Raw genomic sequence first — 17,220 nt, 5'->3', positions numbered from 1 at the left:
CACTACCCTAACTTGTTATACCTTTGGGCAAACTCCATTATTTCCAAACTCTGATAGTGGTTAATTTAAGAGCTAACCAAGATGTGGCACTTAGAAAAATGTCAGGTCTTCTGGAATTGCTAAAGGCTCTAGTTAAGTTTCAAGGGTGTGAACTCTTAGGTTAAAACACCCATGCAACAGCAAAATAAAGAAAAATTAACCAACAGAAAAAAAAAAAAGAAGAAAGTATATGTGCAGAGAGAGACACCAGCAAAAACCCATACAGACTTGGAGAAGAAGGAGCCCTAGCTCCTAACTTTCTGTTATCGATGTCATTTGCCTCTGAGGCCCAGCTGCACACCTTGCCTTTGGACTCTGTGACATAAAGCTATATTCCTTTATAGATTTTCTAATAAAACACTCTTTGTGCTTAAGCTAGTTTAAGTAATCTTCTGTAACTTGTCATGAAATAATCCTTAAGACTGTGGACTGAAATCAAGGCTGTTGAGGCAGAAATAATTTTCAGCACCACGCTCTCTGAAGTGAGCTAACCGGCCATCCCTATATAGGAGCCGAACCTGTGGCCTTGGTGTTATCAGCACCACACTCTCCTGAGTGAGCCACGGGCCGGCCCTTGAGGCAGAAATAATTTTATAAAGGTTTATTGAAAGCCAAGCTTGAGGATTAACCCAGGAAACACAAGCCAACAGAGTTGGAAAGTGCTCTGAAATCTACTAAACGCAAAGGCATATTATAAGGGAGTTTCAAAAGGGAGAGGGAAAGTTCCAAGAACAGTTGTCCCTTTCTCACAGAACACAAGAATCACAATTGGTTACTGATTACAACATGAGAAACAAAAACATCTATGTGCAACCTAAATCAGAAGCTTCATGCTTCAGCTATTCTTAATATCTAGATGGCTTATTCAAAACCAGCAGTTTATACATTATTTAATAAATCAGCAGTTCTAATCACATGCATTGTTTATCTTAAGAAGAAGATGTTGACATCGAGTTCATGAAACTTATCCCAAGGCAGTGAGTTTTGGTAAACCTGCTTCATTTTGAGTATTTTCTTCATCAAGACCAAAAGAGGAGAGAGGGAAAAAAAGTGTAACTACAAATATATTGTGTTATATACATATATATATATATATATACACACACACACGTAATCAAGTTTATCATATTGAAAAATTCTGTTAATGTTGCCTTAAAGAGATAGGAAGGGAGAAGTCAATGATAGCTATTTTCTATTGGAATCATAAACTCTCCATTCATCTTCATAGGACCTAACACAGGGCCTTATACAAATATTTATTGAATGGACATACAATTCAAAAAGAATGAAATTCACTTGGTCAAAATAGTACAAAAATAGTGTCTAATTGTGGAGTTTTCAAAAGTACGTCACTTCAAATTAATAAAACATGTTCTTTATAATTCTCAGTAGTATAATTCTGTTCAAATGCATATACATAAAGAAATGCTGTTTTCTGTCTTCTAAATAGAAGACTGAAAATATAATTTGGATTTGATTTCTTCAGATTTTGTATTAACTCATGGTACTATGAGGCCTGCTTAATGTTGTAGTTATTAAGACTGTTTGTAAACTATTCAGTTCTCCTCCTTCTGGGTACAGGGTCGAACTGCATTTTCCCACCTCCTTGAAGTTAGGTGTAGTCGTATGACTTGTTTGGCCAATGAAATGGCAGTGGAAGTTAAATGTGTCACTTCCAGATAGAGCCAGTGTGCTATTCATCACACCCTTTCCCCTGTCCTAACAATTGTGGAAGCAGATATTGAGATGGAGACTCTGACAACCTGGGCTCCAAATGACTACCTGTTACAAAGCTCTCCTGATGACCTTCATTGGACATGTAGTGTGGCAGAAATAAACTCTTGGTGTTTTAAATCACTAGGATGTGGGGGTCTTTGGCTACCATCACCTATCCTGTCTGATACACTCAACAAACCCTCTTCTCATAAATGGAATAAAGACAGTCAATAGCTCTGGCCCTCAATTTATCTTTAGAATGATAACAATTTATATAGCTCTATATCAGTTAGAGAGTATCTTTGTATATAAGTGTCCCTCATTATCCAAACTCTCATAATCCAGACACAGGAACTGAATAGATTCAGAAATATTTTTGGACCAATTCCTTATTCTCTCAACTCTCAGTACTTGCCATCTGAAACTCAGGAACCAAATACATTCGGAAAGTGATATTCCCTGCCCTCCAAACTCTTGTCAACTTCAATCAGGAGTGGAACAGACTTAGACAGTGAAGGATTCACTGTCTAATGAATAATGTCTAATAATGTACTGTCTAATAATGAATTACAATATTTCATTTGCACTATTAAAGCTGTTTTTATACTGCCCACTACCTAGAAGACTCTCAGCATTTATTCCATGAATTAATTATGTGCTGTCATCACTCTAATCTTACAAATAACGAACCAGATTCAGAGAGGTTCATAAACTTGCTGGAAACAACCCTCCACATTAATGACACAATTCCAGATTTTTTGACTCCAAATCTCTTGCTCTTTCTACTATACACCATGCTTCCTAATGTTTCTTATGGGTATAGAATTTAGGATTTGACAGCAAATTAATAGTACAAATAGTGTTTGTGATTAAAAAAAACCATGTCAATCACATATTTGCATCCAAGAATAATTAATTAAAGTCATTTGTCTTCAAGGACTTCTACTTGCCTAAACCTAGTCTAGTTCATAGACACTAAGGACCCTGATGCACAGAATAGGAAGATGCCCTAGATATTATTTGGTCCAACAGGCAACCTGCAGGAAAACAATGAAGTTGTGTAAGAATTGGGGGAAAGAAGCCTTTTCCTTTGACACCTAGTACAGTCATGCGTCACTGGATGAGGATATGTTTTGAGAAATATGATGTTAGGGGATTTCATTGTTGTGCAAATGTCAGAGTGTACTTACACAAGCCCATATGGTATAGTCTACTAAATACCTCCAACCCCACTATAATTTTATGAACCACCATCGTATATGTGGTCCATTGTTGACCAAAACGTCATTAACCAGGCACATGACTGTACTTTAAAATCCTGACTTTTAGGGCCGGCCCCGTGTTGCACTCGGGAGAGTGCAGCGCTTGGGCTCCCGCCGCAGTTCAGATCCTATATGGGAATGGCCAGTGCGCTCACTGGCTGAGCGCGGCGCAGGCGACATCAAGCCAAGGGTTGCGATCCCCTTACCGGTCACAAAAAAAAAAATTAAAAAATCCTGACTTTTAGATTATCTTCACATTGGTCCTTACCATACTGGCCGACTTTAAACTCTTTGCTGTCCAATTCTTATCAAACCCCAGTTGTAAGAAGTACTCACCCAACTGCCTGAAGGATAGACATAATATCCATTTCTATAGGTTCAATTTGTGTTCCACAGTTCCAATTTATTTAAATTGGAAAAGGACAGAATATATATATATATTCCCCTTTAAAAAAGCAAAATTGAATGTTAGAACAGTAAACCTCCAAGAAATGCTGTAGTAAAAACTATTGAAATCTGTCTAACCCAGCTATGTCAAACTCATTTGAGCTCAGAATCTTATTTCAAAAATAAAATATTAATTTCTCATTCTTTAGAATGCAGTTTTAGATTTTAGATCATTCTAAATGTTACGAATGGATTAAATGAAGCCTTCAGAGAATTTATCCCTAGAGTTTTACTACTGCCCTATATTGAAGAATACTGGAGAATACTCTTGTGAAAAATTCACTATTTTCCGTAGGGATATTTTAAAGATGTTTTCAAATATATCACACAATCTCCCTTCTTATTAGGACCCATGAGAAAATGTTCCTCTTAGTCTCATTACTAGGAAACGTCTTGCATAGGGCAGAAGAACTGGTTTGTTTTTATCTTGGAATTAGAAACACACCGACACTTTGTTCCTCTCTCTTTTTTCCTGGCTCCTAGAAAGCCCAGAGGCCAAACTGTGACTCATCTCCAGTACAGGATCTTATAGCATACATTGGACTTGTATTCCTTTTTTCCTTTCCTGCTCTACCTCAATTTTCTCATTTAGTTTGTTTTACTCTATCTTACTATGTGGACAGTAAATTCCTTCAAATCATTTTTTTGTAACTATATATTGTATATATTTAGTCCTCTCTTCTTACAATTTCATATTTCTCCCTCCCTGCCCCATTACCCAAAATATCATTGTATTCACCTTTGTGTAAAAGTATTCACATGAGTCATAACAAGCCAATAGAACGTACACAATCACAATGTAATCAAACCTGTAAATGCTTAAAACCAGGGGAAAAAAGTCATCACTGGTTTTTCCCCCCCCCCCCAGTGGTCTAATATCCAAAAAGACTTAATAAACTGTTTCCTAAGAGGAAAAAGAATTAACATTTATTGTGCAACAGTAAGCGCTAGGCACTTAATAACAGCAGCTCCACTTTCCATAGAAAGTAAGAGGGGAATTTGTATATATAATCTCTGGAAGGATGCACAAAAAACATAATATCCTGGGGGTGCAGGGTGGGTAGGGAGAGAGACTTTGTATATACATTCTGGATCTTTTGAATTTCGTGAATGTATCAGCTATTCGAGAATATTTTAAAAATCAAATGGAACGATAATAAAGTCGATAATGCTTTATTCTTTGACACAGCAAACTTTTTTTCTGCCAGCTTCTGATCCCAGAGTATGCACCGAAATAAAGGCCTAAATGCAAAAGTTTCTACCAGGAAAGCCAGAACTTATTAAAATAAAGTCCCTGTCATTTTCCACATTCCGAGGGTGAGGCCATTATTTAAAAGTAAAACTTAAACACTGAGGTTATGATAGCCTGTACGTAACGATGAGGGAAAAAAACATTCCGAGATGGTTTCCAGTTTATTAGTAGGAACAGTTCGAAAACAGCAATGACTGTGACCAGCAGTCGGCTCCTCACCGGCCGCGCTCACAACTTTGAACAACTCGAGTGCGGCCCGGGCCGCGGTTCCCGGGCTCTGGGCAACTCGGCAGAGAGACCAGACCCGGGTTCGAGCCCCACGCCCGGCCCACCCCCTCCGGGAAAGGGTGCCTCACAGCCGCCTCCCGGAGGGGCCAAGCCCGGCGTAGGGGTCGCGTGGGGCGGCAAACGGGCCCAGTCGCGCGGTCCGGCCCGTGGCAGCCCCCTCCCAGACACCGAGGAGGAAGCCGCACTTACCGCGTCGGGCTCCGGAGGCGGCCGGGGGTCACGGCAGGGCGGGCGGCGAGGAGGGAGGCGGAGGGGAGGCGGGGGGCGGGCGGCCGGCGAGCGGAGGAGAGGGATGCTCGTCCCCTCGCGCGCCCCCAACTCCTTCCCGGCAGCCTCACCCCCGGCGCCGGCCGGCCGGGAGCGAACCACTCCCCCTCCGTCAGGCCGCACCAGGCCGGTTAGTGAGGTGAAGCGGGTGTCCAACTGTCTGGCAGCCGCCGAGGGGGGCGGGCGGGCGAGTGGGTGGGGGTCGGGAACCTGCTTGCGCGTCAGTCGGTCCCGGCGCGAGCGGCTGCCCGCCCCGCCCCCTCCTGCGAGGCCCCGCCCCCCGCCGGGCCGCGTGCCGCGGAAGACCGTTGCCCCCGCCCAGTTGGCGGTTTGTCGTCCCCCCCCAAGCGGCGCGCGCAGACGGCCCGAGCCGGAGGAGGGCGAGCGGGGCGCGGGCTGCGGCGAGGGGGGCTCGTGAGGAGAGGGGACGTCCGGCTGGGCGGGGCTCTGGCGAAGAGAGGGTGGGGAGCGGCGGACCTGACAAAGATTCCGGTTGTTCCCAGCCCCTTGTTGGAACTGGGATGAGGGGAATTCCTGGGGGTGGAAGTTTAGGAAGAGGTCCCTCTGCAGGACTGGAAGGCCATCAGAGCGCCGGCCTGTGTCGTCCTAGAGCTTTCAGGGAACTCACAGAGTTGCCTCTCTTCTCCGTCCTCTGCACCCTTTCCCTTTGCAATAATCTGATCATTATTGTGCTCTGGGAAGTGGGTTTTTGCCATCGCGATTATGGTCTTTGACACTGTGACCACAGCCAGTGTTTTCCAATGATGGGATAAGAAGAATCTGAAAAAGTAGGTTCCTTATTCATTTCTCTAGCGAACGTATTGAACTCCTATTGCTAGGTGCTTGAGAATAACTATTACTAATTTATCCAGCGCTTATATGCCAAACACTGAAGCGCTTTACATATGTTAGCTCATCATCAGGTTTGAGCAAAACAGGTATGGTCCCTCCCCGCGTGGAGCTCACAGTGGGTAAGGGAGGGAAGGGGTTTCTTTTGTTCATCTCAGAGTGACCTGTAAAGGAAATACCCACCTGCTTTTGGTTCTCAAAGTAACTCATATGGTCATTATTTGCAGATTCGGTGTTTACTACTCTGAGCTCACTGTATATTGCCCGTAAAGGTTGAATATGGTCATTCCACTCAAATGACATTTGCTCAGGAGATCATGAGTATGTCTTTATATGCAAGCAAGTGGTCCAGAAGACTGATAATCGGATAACATAACCAAATTGTGGTAGCAGCCTGGGGTGGCTGGGAGATCTATTTAGGGACGTTTTGTGCGTTCCCACTGGGAAAAGTGGTTAGAAAAAGCAACATAATGTAAAATAATGAAGCATTGACATATACTGCTAGGTCAAAGGGAAGCGGATGGGACGATTTAATTTTGTTAAAATTAAGGAAGAGCTACATTACAAACTCTACCAAGGAGGGGTCGAACCACAAAGCACAGGATACATTTTTTATCAGAGCCATGTGGAACAGACCTCCCCCCGCCGCCCTATATAATGATACCTACACACATAGATAAAAATTCTTCATTGTCTTTAAGTACAAAAGACAGTTGTGTAAACCCATAGCCTGAATTTTTGGAAGTCGGTTCAGCTTTTCAGCACTCATTTGATTTTTCAGTATTAACATTTGTTCACATTAACAGCAAATGACATTCTTCTCATAGTTCCCCCCCCCCTTCCTGTTTATAGTTACTTGTTCAGTTTTGGAGTTTTAATTCAGTATTTTTCTTTTGGGTTTATAATGAGAAAGATTAGAAAAGCATTGCAATCCAATCAGATTACAATTGCAGTAAAAAATGAATCCTAAGTTAAGAAATAGGAATTCTCATTACATCCTCTCTTTTTTTCCTGTTAAATATATTTTTTGTTCTGTTCTGACACCTATTTCCTTTGGTTTACTAATCTGTATTTTTCAGCTTATTTGCTCCATCACCGCAGTGCAAGAAATCACATAAAACTTCCATTGTGATCTTGCTCCCTGCTGCAAGCATTGGCTCCCACCACTTGCTCTCAAACTGCCCCCGACCACCACCATTGATTCCTCTCTCTTCTGCCAACATGCCAAGTGCTCATCCATGAAGCCTTCACATGTCTCTCTGTCTGGCTGGCTCTTAGCTATACACACAACTGACTCCTTCCTTCATGTCACCTTTCCTGGCTATCCTATGTAAACCTGCAACACGTTCCCCCACCCCATCTCCTCACTTCTCAGCATTTAGCACCACTTGACATATCTGTCTCTCTACTTCCACTGAAATGTAAGCTCCATGAGAGCAGAACTTTGTTTAGTTCACACCTCCAGTGTCTATTACTGCACCTGTCACATAGTAGATACTCAAATATTTTTTGAAGGAGTGAAGGAATGACTCCACATAGGAGAGAGAGCTTGTAGTCCTTTTTTGTAATGGCCAAAGAGCCTTCATGCAATTTATCTTATAACTGAGTCATATGACTTAGACATATTAATAAGGTCTAAAACACATCCCAGTTTTACCCTATTTACAATTAGAATTTGAAAAGGCTGTTTTTCTCATTCTGGCAATACTAAGGAACAGGATTTGAGGAAGCTTTCTCAGCGGAAAATTTATGCTGAGATCTTACAACTTGGCTCATAAATGGATCCATAGAATCAGAGAGTAATGATGGATCAATAAATGCCGTGAAAGTCTTAATATTTTTCTCTGAGGAGAAATAGCAGTGATTAGAGTGGAATATTTGAACCTAAAATTTGACTACTTATAACTGATAACTTGATAGATGGTGTCAACCCCATGTCCTCTGTGGGCACTTGAATAATTTTAATTGACACTAATCATGATGGTTGAGGTTAACAATTAATGTTTTAATCTGGTTAAAGTGTAGTACTGAAAGATAGTAAACAGACCTTAACTCTAGTGTGTAGTTGCCCTTAAGAAAAAAATGGTTTTACTTTTCACATTCTGTTCTAATTACTGGTTATATGGGTGGGGAGGATTAAGAGATTAAACTATGATTATATACAGTATATATGTTCAAAATCTGGATTCCAGGAATGGGATTCTTTTAGAGGATTTAGGATTTCTTTTAGCTATCCATCTTTTGGTATGAACAGCCTCATATCAAAACAGTCTCATTAAAACACAAAGCTATATAAGGTATGAACAGATCATACTCCTGGAATGAAGATCTCCAGTTTGGGAGAGACAGGTGACCAAGTAAAATACAACCAAAAGTTTGTCCCCTTGAAGTTCACCTCGAATTCTCATTCTGGTTTCTCTTGGTTCCCCAGGGTAATTTATTCCCCGTGTCAACTTGGCCCAAATACTATACACACACAGAAGTTTCCTTGGCTCTCTCTTTACCACAGCCAAGCCAATCCTGAATTTTCAAAATGACCTTTACTAAAATCTAAAGGAGAATAAAAATGAAATTGTTATGGAAAACATAAGCACATCAATAACTTCATCTATTTGTTCAGCTAGTCTTCTACAGTTCCCATTCTTCCAGGAACAAACTTCCATCCCCAAAGACCAAGTATAGATTTGCCCACACAATCTGCCTGGTTTCCTTCCCTCTAGGCTCTCTTTCACCACATGTTGAAGTCATTTTTCTGTCTGTCACTTGAGAGCCATCAAGCTTGTCCTAATCACAGCAAAGGCTAAAAGCTCCACTTGTACTCCCACTCAGTTCTTCTGGTCAGAGGCATATGGCACAGTCCCAGCCAAATTGCAGGACTGTGGTGGCTGACACAATACACAGCTCCCTCTTCGTGTGAGACTCACTATTTACACGTGGAGGGAAGTTTATTATGAGCCCATTGTCAGGCCATTTTGTATAGTCCCCAGATAACTGCCCGACACAGTCCTGGGGACATGGGGAAGGAATGTGCATTCTCTCACGCGTGTGTTTCCATTCACCCATTCACAGGTAGGTTCTCCTGTAATCAGGACACACTTTCTGACTGGAAAAAAAGGCTTTTGTAAAACAACTTCAAATACTTTCCACCAGTCTCCCTAACCTTTCTAAAATACAAACCTAATCCTGCCCATCCCCTAGCCCCTGCTTAACATGCTTCAATGACTATTGCCTTCAGGGTAAGGTTCAAACACCTTAGTCTGGTTGTAAGGTCCTTCATAATCTAACCCCTGTATACTTCTCCAGCCTTGTGCCTATTCTGAATAATTGTAGTATCTAAAATATATCATTTCTCCTGTAATTGTGCCTTTAAATGTTTCTTCCATCTGGAATACCCTGCCTTTCAAATGACCCTCAAGACTCAACTCCAACATGGATGAGATTGGAGAAACTTATGTTGAGTGAAATAAGCAAAGCACTGAGGGATAAATACCGCATGCATTCACTCATAAGTGGGAGCTAAGAGAGAAAGAAGGGAGGAAAGAAAGACCACAGTGGTGTGTTGGACTTGCAGAAGGAAAGAACATACCTTGAGCTACAAAGTGGGGTGGGTAGGAGAAGGAGAAGGGGAAGGGGAGGGAGGGTGGGTATTACTGGGTGGGGAACACAGGGTACAACTGCAATTTGTGGTAACGGGCATGCTGCCAGTATGGATCTGGCCTTCATATCTTGGGCACGTAGGGTGACAGTCAGCTTTGTATCTTATGAATATTCATAACCAATTTAAAAAAAAGACTCAACTCCAGGTCACCTCGTCTGGCAATCTTTATCTGAACTTTCCAGGCTGAGTGTGTTCCTCTTCCATGCTCTTATAGTACCCTGGGGCCCCTCTGTTGTAGCAGTTACTCAATGGGCTGTGAACTTGTCTGTCTCTCTGACTAGCTGAGAGGTCTTTGAGGGCAGGCACTCATAAATATTTTCTGAATGAATGAATAAATGAACAAACACCTCTTGTCTACAAAGCCTTGAAAAATAGCAACCTAGTACAGCTACTTTTTCCCTGAGTGTTCTAACATACACAGAGAGGAAGTTTCCTTCAATTTATAGTCTTTTACTATCAGTTTCATGAAACTTCAGAAGGTCTTTAGGATTCTATAAACTTACAAGGCCAAGGGAATGAACGTGAGTTACTTGTATTTATTTTCATACGTCAAAAAAAAAAAAAAAAAAAATCCAACATCTCCATATACTTGTTTTACATTTTAAAAATAACAGTTGCAAGATTACCAATTGATGTTGATTTCTCATGAGTTAAAAAATGTTCCAGGATGTAACCTTGTATTTGATATATTACTTCCTGATTCACTAACAGACGGGAACCACTCAGTCTGGCTTCTATTTTCATGTTGTCAGAGAACAAGTTCATAACTGCTGTGCAAGTTTAAGCATTTAGGTTTCTTACTGTGAAGAGACCTACAGCATAGAGGACACTGTGCTACTTGTTATGGGGGAGAAAATGAATAAAGATGAATTAGATATGTAAATTGAAAAGTTTTTTTCAATCATTACTCTTCCTCTTGCACCTCCATTTTGTTCCTCTTTTTAAAAGCACACATTCTCTGTGTTCACACTTGCATCCTATATTCAGTGACTATACTTAGCACAGAATTCATGGTGAAAGATTCTGGCTGAGTAACAAGCAGCTGACCTGAGAAACAAAATCAGAGGTTGAATAGAAGGTGGCACGCATTATACACATTTGAAAATGTTCAGAGTCAGTGGTCTAAGCAATACAAAGAGGGAAGAAAAACATTTCATTCTCCTCTGCTCCATCCCCAAGAAAATCAAGTAATAGTATTGCTTAGACTTATAAGGGCTCTCCTGTTATAGCCAGTTCTTTTTATCTGAGACTGGACCTGTTGGACCTGATACTTTCAGACTCTAAGCAATAGATTCTATTCTATTTCCTAAAGAGTCAAAGTTTGTGTGGAGCCACAACTAAGCTATGGCTAAAGTCTGGAATCTTGTCAACATCGCCAACCGTGGCACTCTTAATCCTGTTTGTGATGCCAATTGCAAAGCTAGGCGACCACACCAATTGACGGGCTCTTTTACCTGCTGGTAATCCTGTACCAACTGGGCCAACTGCCAAGCTAGGGCTGGGTCTGGAGCTCATGGACCCCTCAAGCCCATTCGCAGACTGGGTCACAAACCCTTCATACACCAGGCTGGGTCACCAGACCCCTTACACGCAGGTCTATGAGCTAGGTAACCGGCCAAAAAGGTCCTTGGAGCCATAGGTTGGAAAGCATGGCTGTGCCAGGTGGACACCCGAGGCAGATGCCTGCCCGCCCGCTTCACCCTTGCATTTTTCTCCTGCTCTCCACTTTTCTACCACATGGCCAGGCTGCAAATTTTCCAAATCTTTACACTCTGCTTCCCTTTTAAATTCTGGCTTTTGAATTACTTCAATCAGCTTGGCTTACAAGGGCTATTAACTTAGTCCCAGGCAGTTTTTTGCAGCATTTGCCCACAGTTCAAGTAGATGCATTTGCCCAGGCCATCAAGGAGTGGCTGCCTTGCCCTTGTACATATCTGTGGCTCTTTTGCAGCTGCTGCCTCAGAGACAGGTGCATAGTAACAGAAACTAACTATTCCACCTTTTCACCAGGTGAAAACATATTTGAAATTCTGCAAGGGCACCTGTCCTTGGGTCATCTGCCCATCTGCATGTGGCACTCTTTCTCAGGTTTTACAGCACCCAGCCAGCCATTGGGTTTAAGTGGCACCCTCTGAGCCTTTTGCCTTCAGACAAATGCAACATGCGTTTACTACATAGTCTCTATAGCACGTTACACCATCCACCCCTAGATTTCATAGCTGGAGCCACCAGGGGCTCTCCCTGTTTCTGCTGCTTTACTGTCTCAATTTCTCATGCACAACAGGTCAGGCCTGGAGATGCACAGTTTCCCCAACTCACCACTGGGTTGGTCCTCTTCCCTGGTGTGAGAGGCAGGAGTGGCCAGTTGCTGCACGCCATCCTCCAGGATAATCATCCTTGCTTTCAACAACTCTGCTTTCTGCCACAAATCTTGATCAGTTTGCAGCATAGTGATCAGCAGCCAGGCTCCGGTCAGCAGAAAAGTGGCCACCGGGCACCACATGCTCAAGGACAGCCACATTTCCTCCCCCTCCAAGGGGTTTTGCATTGTAGTACCTGGTCTATGCTGCCTTGCAGTACACTGTGCAGTAACCAGATCTTGGTCAATAGGAAGGTGGCCATAGGGCACAGCACATTCAAAAGTAGCCACATTTCCTCCTTCCAAGGGCTTTCAGCTCCTGTACCTGTTCAGAATCCTGCCAACTACGCCAATTGTAGCACTCTTAATCCTGTTCATGATGCCAGTTGTAAAGCTAGGCGACCACACTAGTTGTTGAGCTCTTTTACCTGCCAGCAATCCTGCCGACTGGGTCGATTATTGAGCTGGGGCTGGGTCTGGAGCTCCCAGACCCTTCAAGCCTATTCACAGACTGGGTCACAAACCCTTCATATGCCAGGCTGGGTCACCAAACCCTTTACATGCAGGTCTATGAGCTAGGTAACTGGCCAAAAAGGACCGTGGAGCCATAGGTTGGAAAGCATGGCTGCGCTGGGCAGATGCCTGAGGCAGACGTCCACCCACCTGCTTCACAAACTCTCTACCACTCTCTCTCTCTCTATCTCTCTCTGAAGAACACAAGAATAGCAACAAACTAAAAAGATACATTGGTGCACATGTGCACTAACTACACACACACACACACACACACACACACACACGATTTGCTCACAAAGAATGCTGAAACACACCCAGCTGGACCCAAGGTGAGGGCACTGACCAAACTATTTTCCCAACAGGTTGTTATATTCTAGCATCATGAAGAATGTTTTGATTATGCTTTTCTATCTCTATGCATGTAGTTAACAAGATTATAATGCATTTCACTGTCAAGTTGCAGCCTGTGTTCTCAGAGGCTGAAATACTATAGTGGTCCTAGGAATCCATGCCAGGGTGATTTCCTCTTCTTGCCTTCCTTCTCTGAGTGCACCGGCTGGGCATGCATGCCTGACTCATAGACCTTTTAAGGAAAGTGGCTCCAACAGGTTCTTTCCTGCATAAGCTATCGCAGTGGAGTGGATTTTGTTAGTGAAAACAAACTCTCTTTCCAGATGCAGGTGACTGGGAGGGACAGTGTGGGCAAAGCAGCCACTTAGGGGCTGGGTGTGAGAAGGCCAGCCACCTCTCAGGAGGAGGTCTGAACATGAAGGCCTGGGGTGGACTCTGCCCTGTTCTGAACATTCTAAGCACAGTGGTGGCAGATCAAACCAGATTTTCCCCTCTGTGGAAGAAATGCACTAAGTGAACAAAGAGAAAGCAGCTCAATGAACCGCAGCCTGTGGACTGAGCAATGCTGAGCACCTTTTATGGTTCTCCAAGGGGGTAGTTGTACTTCCCAGGTCAGCCTGGCTGACTCAACCTGGTTGCTGAAGGGGTGACCCCCTGGGTGCCCTCATGCCCTGGGTTTCTTTGCAACAACCTCACCACAGCCTCTGAAAGTAACAAGCAAGCAGAGGCATCACTGTTGTCTCCTGCCTGCTCTGAGGTGCTCTCTAGATTTCTCTTCTACTAAGTTCATGCTTGGGCCCAGGGGAGAGCCACAAGCCTCTGAAACATCACTGTAGCCCCTTTCTCAATAATCACTGTCTTTAAAATAGCAAAGAGGCTATGTGAGTGGAGAGAGAGAGAGAGAGAGAAAGAAAGAGAGAGAGAGAGAGAATTGTGCTTACTGAGTTATAATTTATGTGTAGTAAAATCTACCATTTTAAGGGTAGAGTTCTAGAATTTTGTCTAACACACAAGTATATAATCACCACCATAATCAAGACATAGAACATTTCCATCACCCTAAAAATTCCCATGTGCCCCTTTGTCATCAGCCATTTCCTCTACCTGCAGCCTCTGGCAACCACTGATCTGTCCCTGTAGTTTTGCCTTTTCCCCCATGTCATATAAATGGAATCATACAAGGCCTTATTAGTGTCCTTGTTTAAACCAACATGTACCCTGCCCAACTCTCTGCAAGCACATCTCACTCTCGTACTTTGCCTGACTTTTTCCAGAGCACCTAACATTAACTGAAAATGAATGATTTCATTATTTACTTGATACGTGTCTCATTTGAATGTACACTCCCACTAGAATGTGAGGACAAGGACTTTGCCTGTTTGCTACCACATCTCCAGGGTTCAGGGTGCTGACTGACATTTTGTAAGTATCCATTTGCTGAATGAACTGCAAAATAAATAAGGAGATGGGAACTTCCTAGGATCTTCTCCATACTCAGGGAGACCTCATTAAAAAGTGATTATTTTTCCCTACGAAATGTGTTAATCTAAGCATTACTGTGTTGCCAAAGTAGATAACACAATTTTAAATTCACTTTCTGGATGATTAGATTACCTAGAATAGAACTGGCCTGAAGTGAGTAAAATGGGAATGATGATTGTAACTATTTCATTGGGTTGTTATGAGGATTGAATGTCTTAATGTAAGTGTTTAGACAGTGTTTCTGAACTGAGAGCTATTTTGACTCTCCAGGGACATCTGGAAATGTCTGGAGACATTTTTGTTGTTGTTAAAACTGGGGTAGGGAGGGCTGCTACTGGCAATCTGCTGCTGAACATTCTACAATGTATAGGATTAGCCCCCCACAACAGAGAATTACCTGGCCCCAATTGTCAATGGTGCCACTGGTGAGAAACCCTGGTACAGTGTCAGGCACACACTAAGGGCTATGTTTGTGTTTGCTATTACTATTATTTTATAAGTGACCCTTCTTGACAAATGTTCTCACACCACCTGAGGGTGGAGGTGTAACACAGTACTGGGTTGAGAGCACTGTCTGCAGCTGGACTCTCTGGGTTTGAAACCTAGCTCTACTCTTTATTAACTATGTTATTCTGAGCACATTACTTGACTTCTCTATACCTCATATTCTTTGTCTGTAAAATTGGAAAAACAGTAACTCCCTCAGAGAGTTGCCGGGGGATTGAATAAAATAATCCATATACAACACTCAACACTGTGCAGTTGCACATAGTAAATGTCCAATAAAGGTCATTGGTCATTGCTGCTGTTGTTATTGACCCCAAAAAGATCTTTCAACAGAATATAGTGAAGGAATTGAGGATAGTTTCAACCAGGACAAAAAAAGAAAAGAAAAGAAAATATATTGCTCATATAAACTGTGTACAAGGGTATATTTTATATAATAATAGATAACTATAGAGAAGTTAAATTTAAACTATTCTTTTTATGGCTGTTATTTATTATTTTTTTAAAAGTATGTTGCTTTTATTTTCCTGGTAGAGAAGCTCCTTGAAATAAAAGATTCTTTCATTTTTAAAATTTGTATCTAGAGCAAAATATACAATTATTTAATTAATACTTTCAGTCTCAATTAGAAGTATAAACACATTAAAGTATTTTGAGAATCTGGATCTCATATATGAAATATAAAAATTGGGAAAGTTAAACACTAATGCAGTAGCAATAATCTTTTGTGTTTTAGATTTATTCATTTCTTATTCCTTCATCGAGATAGGAGGGAGAAGCTCACAGTGGGTGAGTAATTGCAGATTTGTAGGCATGATTAGCAATTTCTAGATTCTCCTTTTATAATCCAATATTTGTGAAGGTGCTCCAGAAATGGTAAAAACAAAATTTTGGAAATGTGCGCCATTAGCATTATCATCCACTCTAACAAGTTATTAGAGGCAGAGAGCCAGGGGTTTTATGTTTCTTAGTATGCATTCCAGGCAGTCAAAATCAGGCTGCAAGTAAATTTTGTATTTAAGAAAAAACAACTAAGGCTGGCTGGTTAGCTCAGTTGATAAGAGCCTGGTGTTGATAACACCAGTGTCAAGGGTTCAGATCCATGTACTGGCCAGCTGCCACAAAAAATAAGATAAAATAAAACAAGCCCCCCAAAACAAAAAAGAATAAACTACTTAATAAACTATAATTTATTTGTTATAATATTGTAAATATAATGAAGAATAAATATGTTTCTCAGCATAAAACCTTTAGGTACGTAAACAGCCATATTTTATAATCTGTTACAAAATAGTTTGGTGGAAAAAACCCTACTGTACACAAAATGAAAAAGCAAATAAGAACCTGGGAAAAATGTTTGAAGTATATATACAAAGGATACATTTCCCAATAGAGAAAAAGGCCTACAAACCCACAAGAAAGGTATAAATGCTCCAATAAAAGACATGAATAGGTAATTCACAAAAGAAGAAATTGAAATTGACAGGAATATGAAAAATGTGAACATAATCAAAGAAATGCAAATTAAAACAACACTTTTTTGCCAAATTGGCAAACGTTACAAGACTAAACTGACTGCATTGAAGTTTAGGCACTTGTACATAGTTGATAGTGTGTATGTAGAAACAGCTTTTGTGGAAGACAATTGGCTGTATGCATTAAGAACTTAAGTATAGATCAAAAATCTATACTCTTTGTCTCAGTAATTCTCTATAATCTAGACCCACACAAAGATATATGTGAATGTTCACATTGTGGTGTTATATCTAACATTTAAAAAATGACATAATTAGAATAAGGTTAAATGAATTATGATCCATCTGTGGACCATTAAAATTTGAATGTGGTCTTTAAAAACAACTTCTGAAGCTTTTTCAAGTTTGGGCGACTGAGAGGTTATTGTACAGGTAACAGAAGTTATGAGAGAACACAGATGTAAGGGGATAAACCAAAAGAGGAGAACCCTGACCACTTCTCAAGCTCTGGGAGATTCTTACAACTCCTCAAGGTAAATATGTGCGTTAAATTCTAAAAATAACCCAGAGTCATACACTTAAAGGCATAGCGCTTACTACTATTCTGACCTTCACAGTATAACTCAAAGCCACCAATAACATTGTTGTTTTGTACAACGGTAACCTTGTAAAGAAAGATTCTTACCTACCTCAATGCTTGTCTACTTCAGGTTTGTTTATGTTTCTGTTGCTTCAGTTCTATCTTCAAAATA

General features: G+C 41.6%; 1 protein-coding gene across 1 annotated transcript in view; it reads right to left on the bottom strand.

Annotated features, from left to right (window-relative positions):
* Positions 1–5,383, bottom strand: part of KLHL5 (kelch like family member 5) — a 64,058-nt gene extending 58,675 nt beyond the window's left edge. Inside the window, exon 1 of the mRNA XM_063107979.1 lies at positions 5,194–5,383. The gene's annotated coding sequence lies outside the window, so the exon portion shown is untranslated. The remainder of the gene's footprint in view (positions 1–5,193) is intronic.
* Positions 5,384–17,220: the final 11,837 nt, after the last annotated feature.

The sequence above is a fragment of the Cynocephalus volans genome, chromosome 9, assembly GCF_027409185.1.
Source record: "Cynocephalus volans isolate mCynVol1 chromosome 9, mCynVol1.pri, whole genome shotgun sequence".
In the NCBI taxonomy this organism is placed as follows: domain Eukaryota; kingdom Metazoa; phylum Chordata; class Mammalia; order Dermoptera; family Cynocephalidae; genus Cynocephalus; species Cynocephalus volans.
Note: the sequence above shows the minus strand (reverse complement) of the source record. Positions and strands in the feature narration are given on the sequence as shown.